The sequence below is a fragment of the Erpetoichthys calabaricus genome, chromosome 10 (genome assembly GCF_900747795.2).
Source record: "Erpetoichthys calabaricus chromosome 10, fErpCal1.3, whole genome shotgun sequence".
Classification (NCBI taxonomy): domain Eukaryota; kingdom Metazoa; phylum Chordata; class Cladistia; order Polypteriformes; family Polypteridae; genus Erpetoichthys; species Erpetoichthys calabaricus.
In genome coordinates this window covers 39,061,277-39,082,412 of record NC_041403.2, presented here as the reverse complement: position 1 = coordinate 39,082,412, position 21,136 = coordinate 39,061,277, and the positions used below count along the sequence as shown (strand labels likewise).

At 37.5% G+C, this 21,136-nt stretch overlaps 2 long non-coding RNA genes across 2 annotated transcripts in view; one reads left to right on the top strand and one right to left on the bottom strand.

The window, feature by feature from the left end:
* LOC127529480 (uncharacterized) overlaps positions 1-17,979 on the top strand; it is a 32,642-nt gene extending 14,663 nt beyond the window's left edge. The window contains exon 2 of the long non-coding RNA XR_007936150.1: positions 17,799-17,979. This is a non-coding gene — a long non-coding RNA (uncharacterized LOC127529480). The remainder of the gene's footprint in view (positions 1-17,798) is intronic.
* LOC127529481 (uncharacterized) overlaps positions 1-17,984 on the bottom strand; it is a 32,526-nt gene extending 14,542 nt beyond the window's left edge. Inside the window, exon 1 of the long non-coding RNA XR_007936151.1 lies at positions 17,839-17,984. This is a non-coding gene — a long non-coding RNA (uncharacterized LOC127529481). The remainder of the gene's footprint in view (positions 1-17,838) is intronic.
* Between the last annotated feature and the right edge of the window lie 3,152 nt (positions 17,985-21,136).

The following is a 21,136-nucleotide window of genomic DNA, read 5'->3' as shown; positions in this document are numbered from 1 at the left end:
TGAGAGTGGAAATGGATCTAGTTGTCATTTTTTAAGTTGGAATAACTGACATAGTTAAGGGTCAGTAGCCACTTCTGAGTTACAAATTTAAACAGTTAAGTGATAAGGAGCAGAACTGACAAGTTGGTCTTTTCTAACTTCTGTCACTGTCACGCTCCAGTCCAGATAAGAATGAGGACATTAAAAGGTGTAACAGTTGGTCCAGATCTTGGTGGAGGATAGAGGGGTACAGTCTTATTGGGGTGCCTTTTGGAACAGGTGACCTCTTTTCCTATATCTGTTATACCAAGTCTGTTAAAGATATTGTCACTGCTACTCTCATACTGGAAAACTGATCAAAAGTGAAGTGTGGTTTGTTAATTTAACTTGATGTGCTTATATGTGTAAGTTAAGTTGTTGTCCTTCAGCTGCTATCATATTATACATCTAAATATGTGTAAACCCTCTCAATCTATACTCCATGAAGAGCAGGATACAAAATATACTGAGATGAATTGATAGATTCATTGTTTTTGCAGAACAATAATAGGTAAAAATGCATACTCAAGCCATAAAGTAACATTTTGTTAGGGCATAGACAACATAAACAACCCATTTAGCTCAGATTATACCATTCTGCTTTTGGCTTCGTTGCTGGCTATTGATGTCATGGTAGATCACAATGTAGAGCAATTAGCTGGCTAAAGAGGAGTTCTAATGCATTTTAATAGGATCCCCATCTTGGATGTCACAGTTTCTTAGCACTTAATTATTTTAAGTGTTGGATGTTGCTTGCAATAGTTAAACCCTTTTAACCATCCCAGGTTAATGATATAGCTTGTACAGCTAATAAAATCAACCAGGAGTGTCTCTGTGGTATTTTATAAATTAAGATGAATGTATTCTCACCTATGAATCCTTTGCTGCGTTACAGACACCATTCTGGGCAGAGTGCATTTCAATGGAAATTCATCTTTTTTCCTCATACCAATAAACAGAAAATGTTTGTTCATTACCAAGAGTAGTGACAGATTAGAATAAAGAAACACACGCCACACACAAATCCTAGTGTTGGATGCTCCAGAATAGAAAGTGTCAACCTTTACGCCGGTGCTACAGATGATGTCACATGTCATGCACTCCTAGGTGACATAGGGAAGGATTGCAGTGGTAATCACCAAAAAATAATAACCACCCAACTGATAAACAAAATTTCATTGTGATAAGATGCTATTATAGTTAACATTTTTAAATATTGCATAAAGCAGCAAAGCGGGAAATTGATGCAAAAATAATATTCATAGAGGTCCGAAACCCCATATTCATGTGGAACACATCTTATAGAAAAGAAAAAATAAAATAAAATCGCTCATTATAACATTTGCTATCTGTCTCTCAGTCTTTGTCTTACCCCTTTGAATTTTATATGCAGGGTTTCATTTTTGCTTCACAATATTTTTGATGCATGCCTTTTATTTTCTTGTCTTTCATGTCATCTGCAGGTCCTTAGGCTCGCAATAATTCCCAACTCCTTACATGACATGACACTTTTGTATGAAAGCCTATGCATGAAATATGTGTTTTGAATAAGACTTTTTGGAATATGCCTATTTTTGCATATTTCATCATAGTTTTGACATTTCAGTTTTCAATCACTGATGCTGCCATTTTTGTTGTTAGTAATGTGCTCTGTTTCTATCTTTAAATACTATTGCAGTTATGAGGTAGTGTCATACTAGTTCTAGTGTCCAAGATTTTGGATTTGTGAAGTAAATGCTTTTGTGGCATTTGGTTAGTGAAATATTATTTCAGGGAGTCAGGACTTTCCATGTTTTTGAGTATAGTATGTGTATTTTCAGTTGGGTTAATGTTTTACGTTAAACTTCTGCTTGTTTTTGACTTCCAAATTTCTCTCCTGTCCTGGTTTTTCTTCAGTTCTTGTTGATCAGTTTCATCAGGCACAACAACATATAGTTTGTGATTAAGAAATGATTATGCCAACTTGAACATTTCATTAATTTATCGCACTAGGCTGAGGCTACATTATGGGGGTCTTTATATTGGGTAAGATACCCATGGTATGCCATATAAACAACGTCCTAGTGCAGTGATATATCAAACAGCTTCCATGTGGTGTTATTTACCACATTCAATTAAAACTACATGATATGATAATCAAGAAATAAAGAGCATACAAACAAAGTTATATGAGGAGTGATCGGATGTGTGGTTTGGAAAGCTTTGTCTTGTGTATAATTTGTAGATTATGGGTATAATCAACATGTTTTATTAAAATGGGATGCAGCAGCAATCTCTTTCATTTCTTAGAATTAAGAAGAATTTCTCTGATAACCCAGAGCATATTCTATTACAAATGCACCTCAGTACCTGCATATAATATAGATTTTGGCTTAAGGAGCTTTTTCATGGTGGCAATATAGATTACATAGTTATGCAGCAAGGTAAAAACTGCAAATAAATATATCTGGCACACACTGCCTAACAGCAGGATGGTATATTTTCTTTCACACCAGGGACTAGGCATATGCTGAATTAGAGCTGAAAAATAGCACATTGTGAAAATTACTTCTGTGCAGTGGGCTATATGATAATATTGCTCTTTCTGTTATGCTGCTGTGAGGAGTGCAATTTGTGTCAACTTTAACTACACAGAATGAAGGGTCACCAGAGGGTCTGCAGGGGATTACTGCAAACCTTTTTAACTTTCAGAAATGGAAAATCTTATTTGCTAATTCTAAGCCTCTGATGTGAACAGATACACGGTGGCAAAATGTCACTTTAATCAGCAATAATTAGCCACGAATAAAAGTGTTGCTTGAACTTCCTCTAAGTTTAATTAAACCAAGGTTTTCACAAAAGATTGAAAACAGAAAGAAACTTAAACACTAAGGGCCCCTTGGAATGAGAGCTAAACAGAACCTCTACTTAACCTTGAGTGGGTCATACTGCAGGTTTTACTGAATCTAAATTTGTAAACTATTACATTGTTGCTAGGAAACTACAAAAAAGTGTGCTTTTTAACAGGTTATCCTTTATAGTGAATGTTCTTTGTTTTGCATTGTTTAAGTAGCTATATTCTGCATAAATAAACACAATTAGTATGACAGCCAATTCACCTGATGATTTATAAGTTTTTATTTCCTGCTGACAGCTTCAAATTTGAACTCGATCTTTTGGTATGCGAAAATAACACAGATGTGAAATGAGAAAAAGAACACTGAAATAGAAGAGTCAAGAGGCAGAACCGAAGGTTTGAAGGAAACATTTAGAAAGATTGCAGCATCTAGTTGAACTGCTGAGCTTTATTTTCCCAGCAATATTAGTGCAGCAATACTAAGGACATGTACAATCTAATTCAGGTTGTATAGTGTAATCATTTTTCAATAATATATCAATATTAAAATAATAATTTCACATGATTTTTTTAATATTCCTATTTTCAATAACATATAAAAAAATTAATTTAAACACACGTTTGCATATTTTCAATGGAATTCTGGCTGATAAGGGGTTGATGGAGGGAAGGGATCTATCATGATGGCAAAGGGAGGAAGGTCTTTCAGCAGGAAGCCTTAGTACAAGAGAAAGTAGGAGACCAGCCACAACGGGGCAGTGGACTCTATCATCAGTCAAATCAACATGAGCACCAGAGCAGTGTGAGGAGAGAGTGAGAAACAGGGAGTGAGTGACAGAGTGGTGCACTGGAAGGACAGGAGACATGCCTCTCGTAAAGACAGCGGGTTAGCAACAAAGTAAGAGCTTGTACTTAAAAAGAAGGCAGAAGAGACACGGAGGTCTTGCAAGAAGCCACAAGAACTTCTTTCTACCTGAGAGGTGGAAAGACGGCTTAACGTTGAGGAAGGTGGGAATAGGTTGCCAGCTTAATGTGGATACTAGAAAGAACTAGCAGGTGGTCTGCACTCATCTGCAAAGCTGCTAGGGAAGCATCACAAGCTTTCTAACAGGGAGAAGTGATACAGATCTACCACGGTGAAATAAGTCAGAAAGGATATTGATATGACTCAGTGCACTCAGAAATGGTGAAGGTGTGAGGTCCCCTAAACAGAGCAAAAAAGTAGCTCAGACTTCCTACTAGCCTTCCCAAATAGGACTCAGGTGGCTAGTTTTGACCTAAATGGGCTTGGCTTCAAAAGTTCAAAACTATGTGTATGTATATATATATATATATATATATATATATATATATATATATATATATATACATATATATATATATACAGTATATATACTGTATATAAAGACACAAAATATAATCAGATACCATCATAACAGAGAGGATTATGGTAAACCCCTGGCTCGTACAAAGAAAGGTGACAACATAATATTAATAAAAGGAGATATATTAACAAAAATACAACAAAATGTTGAAAAGACCAAAAGAGAGGCAAAATGAGTTGCCAGGAAGGCAATACAAAAGCAAACAATTCCCAGCATAAACTCCTTAATCAAAATTTTAAAACAGTGGCAAAAACGAGTTGAATAAACCAATACATTCAAAGAAACAAAGTAACACTAGCAGAAAAAGCACACCGCCAGGACTGCACTTTCCAGTATTACTTTTATGGGACTGGGGGCTGTCAATTGCAGGTGTGCAAGGGGTGGTCCCACCTCTTTGGATTCCACTCCCAAAACACAAGAAACATTTAAAGAAAAAGTACATAAATATTTTTAACGATAACAAAAACATAAAGTCTAAATTAGCATAAATTGCTCTAAATCAGAGTGATAATTACAAATGTAATGATTGACTTCACTAAGTAGAAGTACATAATAAAGACCGTTGCATCAGATATTTGGAATATTAACATGTGTGCTTCAGTTTAAATCTGTAATTCCAAAAAACTTTTGAATGTAATAGATATTTTTTATTTGTTCACCTTCTTATAGCTGTCCACAGAGGGCAGATCCCTAGAAATGGATCAAAAATCAAAAATAACATCATATTCATAGGCTCATGAAATAGTCTAAAGTGATACCCCACATGTTTTTGTCTGATATTTCTCATTGTTACCATTCTGTTAGTGGCTCTTAGAGGGCCACCAGTAAAGAATATAATATCAAAAATATTACCGAAATCATGATCAGCAACCTCAAAATAGCATAAAATGACACTCTACATGCCTGTATTTCTGATTCCCATTTTTTCAACTTTGGCTCCTCCTATTCTATTAGGGGGTGAACCCCTGGGGTGGGTTGATGTGGTATGCATAACTTCAATAGGCAATTCTCCTTATACAGTATCAATGTTAGGGTGAAATTATGGTCAATGTCTTTCATATTTGAAAAGAATTATCTTCAAAAAAGTAAGTAAAAGTGTCAGTGAAAACAACCCTTTCATTCAGCTTAGGTGAATAATTCCAATTCATCTCATCATTATGAAGCTAATATTAGGTCATGATTCTGAAGGTTCAGTGGCTCCTTCTGTAGATTACATTGGGTTTTGATTAAGATTTCCTTCATTGGTCCTACCCCATTTGGTGTCTGTCTAAAATGTTTCCACTAATGAAGCCCTTATGACTGCTCTTTTATACAAAAGAAATACTACTGCTATCAAAGTACCATTAATTATTCAACAGATTTTACATCTGTACAAATGAAGATGAAAAATGTGGACATGAGATTCAGTAGGCTTTGCGCCCCAGGAACCAAGTTACCGGAACTATTCTATAATATATCAATAATTATTTACCACTCTGAATTATTCATAATTAATTGCAGAATTAATGGTATTTGAGGATTCCTCTAGAGTGCCTCTTTCTCTTGCACGATTTGAGTCAAAAACTAATCAGCACATTGTCATCTCATAACAGCTTAAGTTTTGACTCTGGTATTTTTCCATCCAGTCATTTTTGCTCTAGACCATCCTCAAGAAAATGTGACACACAGACACACACATGCAGAGACAGACATTATCCACCATCGAGATATTAATGTTTTCAATATCAGGGGACCCTAAAATATCGAGATCCATTGAAAACAAGAGATCAAAACATTTGACTAATCTAAAGCTTTCACCCCCAACCCAAAGATGATAGGTTATGGTTCGGGGAGGGCTCAAAGCAAAAATTTCAACATTATGTAAAAAAAAAAAAAGAGAAAGACTAGAGTGCTTTGTGAAACCCTACACTGACCTAAATGTTCTCATAGGCAGTGACTGGGCGGGGACTTACACCAGAACAATGGATCAATGAGATGCCAGTGCCAGTGCCACTTTGCCTCTTTTTTAAAGTAATATGTTCAGATAATTATATCAACATCAAAAGAAATGTAATATACTGCAAATACGAACATTCTTCATTTAACATTATCAACTTTCTTGTACATATTAGTATAGCTTGTCTTTCTTATAATTTACCATACTTATCCAGCAAGCAAGAAGAAAAAAGGGAATCTACAAGCATCAGAGTTTACAGATAAAAGTCTTTACGGTGTTGCATGTCACTGTGGTTGGCTGAATACTAACGTGAATCACTGTCTGGCTATTTTCAGAACAGGAAGCCATAAAAACATCAGAAATTGCACATAATTTATTACAACAGCAAGCAGTGCAGAATACGTCTTTACATTATATTTAGCACCAAGCCTTTATGTACCTCAGACATGTATAAACATCAAGCATGGCATTTTATTTGGAATCAAATTGGAAATGATGCTCAGCATACAGACTGTGTGCATTGAGAAGCTGAATTGATAGAATGTGTTGTGTCATACTCTTTTTACAAGCAAGTTCTGTTCTAGGTATTATTTTTAAAAGTGACAAAAAAAGGGGCAAATCCCATAGAAAATGAGAGAGAAAAGCAAGCCAGAAGTAAATTGACGTTCCTGTGTATAAAGATAAAGGTGGGTATACACTAAATGATTTTTTTATGTGTTTTGATGCTGGGAGATAGGCTGCCCTCTCACGCTTAACAACTTATTTGTACTAATAGTTGATCAAAAGTTCACAAACAGTTGTGTGCCTTTTAAACAGTCTCACGTGATTATGTAGTGAGAATAAAAGATGTGACTTTACAGTACCTGTGCAATATGACCCTGTAAAGAATGGATTCAAAATGTTTTTTATTGCAGCTATTTTATTTGAATCCTAAAAAAAAGAAAAAGAAAAAGTCAAATGTCGTTACTTTATTAAAAGTAAAAATATGCAATGCTTTCAAGATATTGGTCAACTAGACAAAGAGCCCGTTTCGTCAACGTAAGATGAAACGGGCACGAGTGGAATAGTATAATATATGATAAGTATAAGCACCACAAACCTGATATAGGTGTATTGAATGAATGCGTAATTAGGCCTTGAGCTGTAGTCGAAATCGCCTTTCAGGCCTCTAGAGCTTTAATCAAAGTCGCCTTTCTCTTTGAATTTTTGCGGCCGTAAATCCACCGCCTCCCGTGATGTTGGGGTTGGATGTCGGTCGAAGTCGCCTTTCTCTTTGAATTTTCGCGGCCGTAGTCGCTTTTCTCTTTGAATTTTCGCGGCCATAAATCCGCCGCCTGCCACGATGTCAGTCTCGTAAGGTTTTTCGGGCAGCTACGTAGAAGGCGACTGCGCATTCGGCTTCAGATGGACATGAGTGAGTGAGTGAAGAGACTGGCGAATTATGTATTAAGATGTTCCTTAATATTTCATAAGACCCAAAACTGACATTTTTGTGCAGAAATATCATACAGTGGATGTCTCTCTTACCACAACTAGAACAATTTGTTCTACTTCTCATGTGACAACAAAAAATTCATAGCCATGCTTCCAAAAGACTAAACACTGAGTCAATGGAAATGGAAATATAGGATTGCTTAATAAGACTTCTCATACCTGACAAACGCAAGCCGGCATTGCCAAATTGTTTGACATGTCAAAAAACTGTCATGAACCTGTAAGCCAATTGGGTTGGGTCTGAATGTACTTCTGACTTTATGATGTTGCTGACTTTAGGTGCAAGATTAATTGTTAAACTTTTTTTTTTGCTTTTGTTGCAGCAGTGCAGTTACCAATTTCTTTTGCTGCTTCAATGATGTTTAATTTGAAACCAGCTTCATATTTTATTCTGATCGATCGCTCTATCGTATATAAGGGATGCTCTTAAGGTAAAGATGTATGAGGGTGTGAGATACAAAAAACACAAATCAGTACAAACATTGCTTCAGAATTGTTCGGGTATTACTGTGTGGTCACACAGGCACAACAGAGAGCGAGAGCACGAGTGAGCGTGGAGAGAGAGAGAGAGAGAGAGAGAAGTCAAGATCACGCACTGATACAGTGCATTGCCGCACCCACATAGAAAAAAAAGGCAGTGTGCTCCGTGGTTACTCTCTCAGGTGGGTGTTAGCATATCGTAGTCTTTTGGACCAATAGCGTGAGTTTTCCGCATTTAACTTATATGGCCGACATAATAAAATACCAGAAATTACACGGTAAAATCAAGTCCTGACTTATCTGCAGGAGAACTTATCCGCGAGTATATACGGTAATATTACAGATTTCCTAGTGTGATATCGTATTGGTTAGTATTCTATATATTTATATGTGTAAAAACATTGCAATTGCAATGCAATTTCAGGTGATTTTATGTGCACTTTTTTAGCTAATGAAATATCTGGAGTGCCTACAGTTTTAAGATTTTTCTATGATCTTTTTTATTATACATATTGAAACAGTGAGAATAATTATACAAGGTGTTTTTAATTTGATTATTTTGAGGCTGTCCAGACTTGAGAGAGAAAGTAATTCACATTTGGATTTTTTCAAGTGAAGAAACAGAGGAGAGAGACAGCAATTCACACCTGCTTATAAATGTTCAGTGGCATTGCATGTCACAGTAATAGTGGATCTTTCATGAAAAAAACAAAGAAAAATCTATCAATTACATTATTCAAATAAAATTTTGAATTACTAACACCCCTAGTCGAGAGGGAGAGCTCTAGCTAACCTTCTTCTCCTTTGTTTCCTCCGCAGCACAGAGAAGATGCCCAGTGAGGTCTACTGACTCCGCCCCTTCCGGTTCCCCACCTGAAGTCTGCTGCTGCCAGAAGGAGATGTTCAGTTTGGAACACACAGCTCCACTGCAGGACGGACCTCCTTCCACCCTCACCAGAACCTGACATTTACTTAACCTGACTGCTTTCTTGTTTTGTACATTTTGAACCTTTCAGAGAGTTCAGAGAGACTGAGGAGGAGCTTCTTTCCACAGTCCAAGCGCATCCTAAATGAGGACAGTGTCTACAGCTACATGATGTCCTACTGCTGATTCTCCTATATTTATTTATTTTCACATATTTTTATAATTTTAAAATAATGCATACTATCAGCACATCACAAGGTCACCCACCGTGTTCCTCCCAGTTTTGTGCTACCACCAAGCCGTCTGAGAGTGCTGCTGCTAACTGTCTTGTCTTCTTCTTCATCCACAGTGCAGAAAAAAACGCCCAGTAAGGGCAATTCACTCCGCCCCTTCCAGTCCCTGGGCTATAAAAGTGAGGCCAACCAGAAGGAGGCATAATTTCTTGTCCAAGTGACTTAAGCGGAAGACCTCCACAGACTAACTTTAATTGACAAAGTCATTCACACTATCCTAGCCAGAGTATTACAGTGGCAGCAGTGTTGTTTCTTTTTGCCATCATGCATTGTTTTTGTTAAAGCCTTTAGTAAGTGGGGTTGATGCCCCAAAAATTTGTCAGAGTATTAGCTTGTTATTCTCTTTGACAACCACAATATCATTTAACATAATGATTTACATTGATATTTATAAAGTTGTGTATTATTGTTTACTGTCCTCTCATATTCTCCTTAATGCACAGTCTTGGAGTTTAGCAACTAAACATTTCAATATTGTACTGTGTATATAATTGTATGTGACAAAACCAATTTGATTTGATTTGTGTTTCTGTTCTGAAACATAATTTTTGCTCTACTAAAAGTCCTAGTAATCTTTAAATCTAATTTTAGACTCTACACACACCATACATTAACCTCATGAATTATAAACACAATGCTATTATGACATCTCTTTTTCCAAGCAACCATGAAGACTTTTCTGGGTATATTTTACCATTGCCCTCTTGTTCTCTGTTGGTTTCTTTACTTCTCATTAAATTGCTCCATTTTTTTATACTCTCCTATAGCTTGCTTTATGGTTGTGGTATGCTCTTAATTGCATCACCATAGAAAGTATAATTTTACTGGTGTTCACAGTTGTGGATAAGCTTCTACTGGTTAGTTTCTACAGTTTGAAATCAACTCAAATACTTTACATTGAGGGGAAAACAGTGGAATGGGAGTCAGCATTGTTTTGTTTGGATGAAGTGGCCTGAATTTCTCAGAAAGTCAAATTGCGATAGCCATTTCTTCCAGCTGTGTTCCTAGAAAAACACAGACCCTGCTAGAAGTGGTTCTGTGGATCCCATAGGAATGGTTTAGTCCTGCTGTAATTTCTCCCATTAAGCAGAACACTCTTCACCTTCAAGAGCATGACTACCATCAGGGCCTACCGAAATACAACAAGCTTACTGATGCAGTCAATTAGCAGATCAAATCATAACAAACAGACAAGTATACAGGTAAGTCACTGTCAAAAACACAATAAGGGTCTAAAAGAACAAGCTTGCTGATGCACTAGATTAACAGATCAAATCACAGCACATAGAAAACTCAGACAAGTACAGAGATAAATCACTGTCAAACAACACAGTAAGAGTCTAAAACACAAGAATTACATAAGTAGAAAGAAAGAGAGTAATCGATGAATCTGAAATTATAAAAGCTTCAAGACGGAGCATGAAGCTGCAATCAAGGCAAGTCTATAAAAGTAGTGTCACATGCTACAAATACTGTATGTATCATAAGTTTCACATTGTTATTCTTAATTTCACTGTAGAATTTGTGAAGATATTCACTTTTACTTTTTTTTTTTTGCTTATGTTATGCCCTTTTGTGATATGGTCTTTCTTAGTGTCACAGTTCATCTTAAATAAACTTAATCTCTTAGGATTAAAAGTCAAGTCAGAGGTAAAGAATTTAGGGGCAGCTATTGACTCTGTCCTAAATCAGATATTAATCAGATTACTAGGACTGAATTTTTGCACTTAAGGAATACAGCTAAAGTTAGACGTCTCATAACTTTGCAAGATGCTAAAAAATGAGTTCACACTTTTGTTTTCAGTCGACTAAATTACTGTAATGCACTCCTCTCGTGACTACCTAAGAAAGGAATTAATCAGTTAGTTAGTGCAGCAGCAAGAACCTTAACTAGAAAAAGAAAATCTGAGCACATTTCACCAGTTTTAGAATCATTACATTGGTTACCCGTTTCATTTAGAAATGACTTTCAAATACTACTAATGGTTTACAAAGCCTTAACACTGGGGCGGGGTGAGATTATTTAACACAAGAATCCCTGAAACCTACAAAAATATTTGTAATACCAGGCCACCTTAATTATATTCAAGACTATAACAGAAGAAAAAGATATTTTTCAATTTACAAGTTTCTATCATTGTGTAAAAACCGAAGCCCAAATATATTTGAAAATTAACAGCGTCAGATCGGGGGGACCATGAATGTGACTGAGAGAATATGGCAAGCCATAAGAGAATACAACTGAATAAAAACAAAAAAAAAGCTAACTTTTATAAGTACCATAAATTTACACCTGCTGTTACCGACTCAAATCAAACGTATGTTTTTATTATATTATAGTAATAATAATAGCATCTCACTACTCAAAATGCTAAAAGCAGACAAGACCTCTTGATTATGAGACAGCAATTCTTATCTCTGCACCAGCCATGCGGCCAAGTCTACTTTGTATCAATTAATATTTGGGCGTTGGTTTTTGCACATTGACAGCAACGTGTAAATTGAACAACTTCTTTTTCTTTGGTTATATTCTTGAGTAACAGCACACTTGTTTTGTTATACCTTTTGTGAAAGTGTTTATCTGATATTTGGATTAAAGTCTTCACACATTATACACTTCACATCATTATTACTATAAAATGGAAAAAGTTTCTGTTCTAGTTATGTGTTCAGCATTTCTTGCCTCGCATTTCCCGTCATCCTACATTTACCCCAGATCATTGTAGACATAGAACACACATCAAATGTATGTATTCCAAATAACGTTATATTATTTACCCTATACAACTCCAGACACCTAACTCCCAGATAAAGAGACTTCAGCTGTGAGAATTTTGTGTCCGACTTCAGTTGCCTTGGTGGGGGATTAGTGAGCAGGCCACCTGCTGCCAGTGCTGATTGACACATTTGCAAAACAAAGGCACTGATGAGCAGGTGCAAGGGAATTTAAGGTGGCCCAGCGTTACGAATATTTTCATAGTCTTCAGGGATTCTTGTGTTAAATAATCCCACCCCATCCTATATTTTAGAATGTTTATCCCCTTACACTCCAAGTCGTAACCTCAGATCTTCAATAATTCTAAGAACCAACCTGAAAAGAAGTCGTGAGGTGGCCTTTTGCTGTTTTACACCTAAAATTTGGAATATTTTACCAAAAGAAATTCACCAGGCTAATAGTGTAGAACAATTTAAAAAACTGCTAAAAACCCATTATTTTAAAAAGGCTTTTTTCGCAGCTACTTTTTGTTGTATCCCTGTAAGTCTATATGGGCATTGAATTATCATTTTCCTCGGGGTTCCATACTAATCTGTACTATTCTCTGCTGTTTTTTCTGGTTCTTCTGTGGTGGCAATCTGCACCACCACCACTTGATTGAGGTACCATGCTACCCCCGTGCTTATGGATTGAATGGCGAGTGTCCCAGATGTCCACATGACTACCATCATCAATTTCTTCCATGTGAAGCCTGGAAACCATAAGGACTGATTTAGAACATCTGTGTTTGATAGAATGCCCAGTGCGGACTGGGTGGGCTTTTGGCCTTGGAACCCCTGAAGATTTTTTTTTTCTCCAGCCTAACTGGAGTTTTTTTGTTTGCTTTTTCTGTCCCCCTGGCCATTTCACCTTAACTTTTTCTTTGTTATATTTATAATAATATAACAATAACATAACATGTAATAACAATAATATTATTGCCCGATCTTGTTTGTTTGTTTTATATTAACTTCCTTTTATTTCATTTTGTAAAACACTTTGAGCTAAATTGTTTGTATGAAAACATGCTATATAAATAATGTTGTTGTTGTTGTTATGAACTAGGTCTCTGTTGTGTATGCTGACATCATCAGTTTGTGATTTCATGCATGGCTACTTTATAAAAAGACAAGCTTTGAATGTAAAGCTTATCTGGTGCAAGTGAGCTTAGAACAATGAACAACTCTCAGTTTTGTTTTCCACCTTTCTGTTTTGACAATCTCTAAAACCTTATATACAGTATCTACTGTATATTTTATAACTCTGATTTACAAGAAGGGCCAGAGCAGACTCAACATCCTAAGGAGACTCAGGTCTTTTGATGTGTGAAAGCTGCTGGAAATGTTCTACCAGTCTGTTGGTCTACACCATAGTCTACTGTGGAAGCAATCTGAGCTCAAAAGAAGCAGAATGTCTTAACAAACTTATCAGAAAAGCCTGCTCCATCACAGGATGAACCCTGGACACACTGGAACCTGTTGTGGAAAAGAGGATGGTGGCAAATTTTGATGCCATCATGAGAAAAATCCCCTCCATTATCTCTTAGCCACAGACTCATTCTACCACAGTGTGCTAAGATGCACCTCTGGGGGTCTTTTCTGCCCACTGCTATCATGTAATTCAATGCTTCCTCCTGAGGTACTCATTAAGTTCATTTTGAAATATCTGCACAATATACATTTATTTATATTTATTTATCAGTTGATTGATTGATTGGCTTTAGTATTTGTCCTGTGAATCTTGTTTTTTATGTTTCTACTGCTGTATGCATCGGAATTTCCCCATGAAATTAATAAAGTGTATCTAATCTCATCTAATTTCCTGGCCTTAGTCTGCCTCCCAGTTGTGATTCAGACCATCCTACTATAGAATTTTTGAAATTCAGCTTAAAATAGTTGTCATGTTTGATTTTTCTTTTATAGAGTAATAAATAAGATCACAGCGGATACCAAGAATGTTGCCTTAGAATTTATTAAATGGATCCTCTACCTACCAATCCACCCAACCTTTCGTGAAAATGTTGTGTCAACATTAACACCTAAATCCTTCTCACAGGTTGCTTCTTGTAGGACAGTTTCTCCCATTTTGTACTTGTAAATGATGCTCCTTTTGCCCATGTGTAGCACTTCCCTACATTAAATTGCATTTTTCAAGTGTTCGCACAATTCTTTTTGCTGCCACCTCAGTGTCTGTCATTCCTCCAATCTTAGTGTAATCAGTCTACTAACTATAGCAAAAACAATATCATTAATATAAATCAGAAAAAGTAATGGTCCAAGGACAAAACCATGAGGGACTCCACTGAGGACCTCACTCCAGCATTCTCCTCTTATCTGTACTCATTGTCTTCTGTCGGTCAACAAATGTGAGATCCTGTTTTATAGGTTACCTCTGATGCCAACAACTTCTGTTTTCAGAATTAATCTTTGTTGTAGGACTGCATCAACGGCCTTTAGAAATTCTAAGTAAATTATGGTATAGGTTTTGCTGGAGTAATGTAAAAAGCAGAGAATGATTGTTTGAAGAGGGGTGTGGTATGGTAAGGTCTGCATCTCATTGCCTGTAAAATAAATAATCACCGTACTCGCGGTGTAAGGAGGGGGTGTGGTAGTATGGCTGGAGTGGTTGTGGCACGTTTATTCCTCAATTAAGTACACAGACGGGGAATCATCCGTGTCCATAATTTATACCGGGAGCAGCTAATCGCCACACCTGTGTTATGTCCCCACACAATAAGATTAGAAGCGTGAGTTTTGGGGAGAAGAAAAGAAATAGATCGGAGGAAAAGGGAAAAAGAAAAATAGATCACAGAAAAAGAGAGAGGTAGAAAGATGACTAAAGAGCAGTCTCAGTAATATGATCTAGCCAACTAGAAGAGAAAGGTAGCATGAGCTGGGGCCCCATGAAGGAGCATAGGCTGTGGAGCTCTAGGTGCTGGTCCGCCCCACTGAATAATGGTGTAGAGTGGGGCGAACATGGCGAATGACCTCCCTATGGATCTGAGGTATGACTGTGTGTGCATGAAGGAAGACTGGAGGAGAGCCGACCTCAGACTGTATGGCTGCGTGGTTTGGAGGCAGCCAAGACGGGGATCAGAGGAATGAAGTTCGTGGCTGCTGAGTTTCCACTGGCTGCACGAGTGATGGGTGAGCCGGGGAAACAAAGAAGGAGGTGTGGTGAGATCGGGAGGAACTGTATTTTAACCTCTGGTTTTATAGGATTTATTTTATTGTGGTTTTTATCCCCTACTCTTCACTTGGTTTTTATGGATTATTTATTTATGGACATTTGGAACACTGCACCATAGACATTGTTTTTTTTTTATTATTATTCTTTTAATAAAAGCACCTTTGCATTTTTCCACCATTCTCCTTGCTCCATGTGAGATTTGTCTCCAATAGTCAGCTCAGTTCGGTCATAACTATCAATGGTGTTGGGTTCGAGAAGCTCCCAAATGTGAATAGGGAGTATGGAGTGGACCTCAATCGTCACAAGGGGTACCGAGAAGGTGGTAGAGGGGATGAGACCCAGATGGAGGCCAAAGAAGTCTTGATTAAAGCTGGTTTCAGATAATATGAAAAGTGTGGGCCTTACCCTGAAGGATGCCCAGGACTGCAGACAGTGGAGGGAACAGACTTAGAGAGACCACACTAATCCATAACATAGATGTTAAACCAGTGATGTTGATGATGATGATGCTCATAGCTGATACAAGTACTATAATTGGGTCCTGTGGTATTAGTAAACATACACAGTGAAATGATGAAAAACCATCAACTTGGTATGATCTCTGCTGAAGACCTGGCACAAACTTTCCCACCACTCTTGCTTTGCACTTTGATGGTGATTTCTGAGTTTTCAAAGGCTCTACTGCAGTAAAATGTAATGTGACCCAACCTTCTAATATCTGACTCATGCATTTTGGAGCACTACATCAAACGGTAACTAAAAACATACTGTACATCTACGCAAACACATTCTTATAAGATCTTCAGAGTTTGCAGTGAAGATAAAACTCAGTCAGAATGTGGCAAACATGAAAGCAGTTTCCATTGTGCACTGAATCAAAACTCTTGACATGAGGGCTGTGTTTTAGCTATATTATATATAAGCAGCACAAAAATAAAAAATAAAAAGCACTGATGAAGTGAGATAAAATAAAAACACTTGAGTCTATACAGATACTTAGTATTCTGTGTGAAATTAAATACATTTGCATATGGCCTTAGTTTTGAGGTGGTGGGTGAAGCTAAAATGACTTATGTACAGTGCCTATATGAGTCAGCAGACACAGCTTCTCATGTGGATATTCAAACAGATTGTCTTATTTTTTGAATTTCCACTTATAAGTACATTTTTGAGGTTTCCAGACCTAATCTGCAAAATTACAATAAAGAATGAAAAATAAAAAAGCAATATATATTGCAAAGAAGGATGAGCTGGAAAAGCCAAATTAAGTAACATATTAATAATTATGTGACAACGAATTAATAGGCAAATGAACCCACTGCCAAAGCAGATAAAATGAGGGATTTGTCTCCCATGTAGAACAGTAAAGTATATTCTGCCATTGCCACACTTATTTATTATGATTTGAGCACAGCACTTGCAAAGTTCACACTTTGAAACCAAACCTTTCAAATGCTGCTTGCTTTTCAAAACAGCTTTGACTGCTGAAGGACATTCTTTTTTAAGCTGCTACAGCAGTAACAAAGTGTCCCATTTTCTCAGCAGCAGTTGTTAACTGTCTTGGCTTTGTTGACTTTGCCAGGTAATTGAAACCAACTAGCTAATTGCTGTTTAAAGGTGCTGTAGGTGTAGTTTTGTAATCCAACTGGCAGGGCACTGTTAACTGTTTTGGTTGCACTAACATTCATGGAGCTTTTAAAGTTTTCAGTTCCCCCTAATCTGTAAAAAAAATAATGAATTCACTTAATAATTTCAGGAGTGTTGTACCATGTTAGCCATTATGGAAGTGGCGAGAAATTAAGCAAAATGAAGAAGAGGCCTGAGTTGCCTCGAAAGTTTGCATATTGTAATCTTTTTAGTTAGCCAAGAAAAGGTGTCATTTTACTTAACTTTTCATGACCTTAATAATTTCAAAAACCCTTATTGGAATTACATTACAAATGAATACATCTGGTAAAATTTCTCTTAAGCTGTATAATATTATATTGGTGGTGGCACGAGAAGGAAATTGTGATTGTTCATGTGTGGAGTTTGCATGTTCTCCCGGACGCTGAGTGGTTTTCTACTGGGTGTTCCAGTTTCCTCCTACAGTCCACAGGCATGCAGGTTAGGTGAACTGTTATGGCTAAGTTGGCACTAATGAGTGTCTGGTAATGAGCCTGGTTCACTGTAATTTAAATCCTGATACTCTGTATATCCAATTCATTATAATAACTATTCATGGTGGCTCTAAAATCTGTACTAACCCCTACTCTCTCTTCTGTTTCCTTTTCCGGTGTCCTTTTGGTGGTGGCTTGTGCCACCACCATCTACTCAAAGCACCATGATGTTCCAACAATGATGGATGGATTAAAAGCCAGAAGTCTGTATGACCATCAGCATCAAGTGACTCCGTGAGAACCCTAAATACAAAGAGGATTATTTCATTTATGTTAGGTAGAATGCCCAGAGGGGACTGAGCGGTCTCGTGGCCTGGAACCCCTACAGATTTTTTTTTTGTTTTTTCTGTCCCCCCTGGCCATTGGACCTTACTCTTATTCTATGTTAACTAATGTTGTCTTATTTTAATTTCTTATTTTGTCTTTTATTTTTCTTTTCTTAATTATGTAAAGCACTTTGAGCTACTTTTTGTATGAAAATGTGCTATATTAATAAATGTTGTTGTTGTTGGTGCCCTTTCCAGATGTTATTCCTGCCTTGTGCCTAATGACTGCTGGGATAGGCTTCAGCTGACACGCAACCCTGTCCTGGATTAGTGGGTTAAGAAGATGGATGGATAGATGGGTATTATATTGGCATCCTGCCTTTGCCACAGTAATGCATGTACTACTCAATAGTTAGAACTCTGTAGTCTTGCTAGCCCTAAAAAGAGCCGTGTGGTGATGCATGCTGTTAATGACACTATATAAAATAAAGACAGGGTTGATGGGGTGCCATCTGTCACTGTGTGAACACACATATACGCAAGCACGCTAAGGTATTAATAAATTATAATCCTTACCTCATGCCTCTGAAATAGAGCCAGTGCTCCCAGAAGGAACATCAATGTATCAAGAGAACACTTCACCAAAGTTGTTTCTGTTAGAAAGCACCACGAGGAGGCAATGCTATCAGTGGGGCTCAATTTCAGGCCATTTTTTGAGAATACCAGCTTAAAAAGGGACTTTTTCATTTTGTGCCTGAATGCTTCCATGTACTGTTAGAATGTTTTCAAATTTTGGTGTTTTGAGCTTTCTTCTCAGACCTTTTCTAAGAATGAGTGTAGTAGTAAGCAGTCCTAATTCGTAAAACTTTAATAACCAAAGGACACTGGTGACCTGCTTTCCTCAGGTTCTACTTGTGCATTAACTAAGAGCGTTCATTGAAATCTCATCCAACATTTATTTATTATAGCAGACTGTTTTCATTGCGTGTTACACTTTGGAGTTTATTTCTCATGGGTCATCATGCACAAAACTCGTACCTGGAATGGAGCCTAGGTTAAAATGCACGTAACCAAATCAGAAAAAAAGGCAATCTGCTTTATTTAAAGGTTATGTTTACAGCTAACTGCCTTGATTCAATTACCCAGGTGTTAGCTGCAATGCAAGTTTTATGAGAAAAGACAGTTTTGGGGATGGTGGTTCTAAACATTAAATAGCAGCGACACAATTATAGAAAAATGTTGCAATTAATTGTGAACATTTTCATCACTATCTATCTATCTATCTATCTATCTATCTATCTATCTATCTATCTATCTATCTATCTATCTATCTATCACTATGGCATTCATATAAATACAAAATGAGAAGCCTTGCAACATTTTGATGAAAAATCATTTCAAATATTCAGTATATTTAATTTTAGCAAAGCCTACACTTTGCAGTCCCTGGATTTTAAAGAAGGCAGATATACAACCATCTTAATACCAGCACTCACACCTGTCCAAATGATTTTTCCTGGTATGATTTTTGTCCGTGGCCTACAGTTGACATGTGTCCCACCTGGGGTTGGGTCCTGTGTTGTAACCACCTCTAGTGGCATTCAGTGGGTTTAAAATTATTCAATGTTCTAGTTTTGAATTTTTGTTTACTAATGCGACTTGGGCAGAAAGAAAGTCTGTGTGTGTAGTTTATTGTATCCTACCATGAAATGATACCTCACCACCTGCCAAGGTAGGCTTCTACAGTATAAATCTCTAATTGCAGGTATTTAAGAAAGAACCTCTATGTATCAATTTTAGGAGTTCACGTCTCTTTTTTGCTGTACGCATACGTCCACAATACAGTGGGTTCAGACATAAGATGCCCCACTATATGCACTTTACAGTGGATTCAAAAAGTATTCAGATCCCTTAATTTTTTGCACACTTTATTATGTTGATTTTATTTTAAATGGATACAGTTGCTATTTTTGCTCATCACTCTGCACTCAATAACCCATGATGATAAAATGAAAACATTTTCAGACAGGTCTGCAAATTTATCAGAAATCAAAGACTGAAATCTGTCATTCAAAATTCAGCACTTTGTAGAAACTCCTTTAGCAGCAATTACAGCTTTGAGTGTTCTTAGGCAAAACTCTTCAAGCTTTACACACCCGGATTTGGCCAGTATATCCCACTCCTCCAGGCAGATCCTCTCAAGCTCAGTTAGATTGGATGGGAGGTGTCTGTAAACTACGTGCCTTTGGGGTTTAAGTTTAGGCATTGTAGCAGTAGAGGTATCGATCCACCTCTTGAACCCTCAGGTACCACTCCAAACACCAGGTAAAAGTCCAAGATTTCTTTATTTTACAATAATATTGTGCACAAAGCACCCTCCACTCCACACTACTCATACACTAATCAATACTCCGAATACAAATACAATTACCAATCCTCCTCTCCCAGACACTTCGCCACCCTACCTCCCAGCTCAGCTCAGTGTACTGGGCTTTCCCAGAGTCCTTTATACACCCTGACCCGGAGGTGTTTCTGTTCCATTACCCACAAGTCCTTATTCCTTCCGGGTCAGGGTAAACAGTCCTTATCTTCAACCTGGAAGTACGTCATCTCTCCTGTTCACGTGACCAGGACGTACTTCCAGGTTATAGGGCCTCCCGACAGCGACTCCCAGTGGTCCCCAAGGTATCCAGCAGGGCTGTGTATAAAAACTACATAGTCCATGAGGCCCTGCTGAAATTCGGGGCCCGTCCATGCTGTCGGGAGAACTCCTCCTGGCGGCCTGGGGGTGAGGGCCGGAATATGAAGCCGGCCATCCATCACAGCATTTACTGGGCCATTTACGACTTGTCCTGCAGCCACTCAAGAGTTGTCTTAGCTGTATACTTTGGGTCATTGTCGTGCTGCAAGTTGAATTATAATCCTAGTTTGAGGTCATGTGAACTCTGGAGCAGGTTTATTCAAGGATCTCTCTGTAATTGGCTGCATTCATCTTTCTCTAAATTCTAACCAGTCTTCCTATTTCTGCCATTAAGAATACCCCATAGCATGATTCTGCTATCACCATGCTTCACTGTAGGGATTTTAATAGGCAGGAGCCGAGTGCTCCTGATTGATTGAGTGCTGCTGAGATGGTATGCCTTTTGACTGGTTCTCTCATTCCAGCAAAGGACTTCTGAAGCAGTGTTAGAGTGACCATTGGGTTCTTTGTCACCTCTTTGGCTGGAGCATAGTTACTTTGCCCAGTTGCTTAGTTGGGCCAGACAGCCAACCCTAGAAAGAGTCTTGGTGGTTGTAAGCCTCTTTAATTTCATAATTCCTGAGGCCACTGTGCTCCTAGAAACACTCAAAACTTTAAAAATGATTTTATACCTTTGCCCATATCTTTGCTGCACTCAAG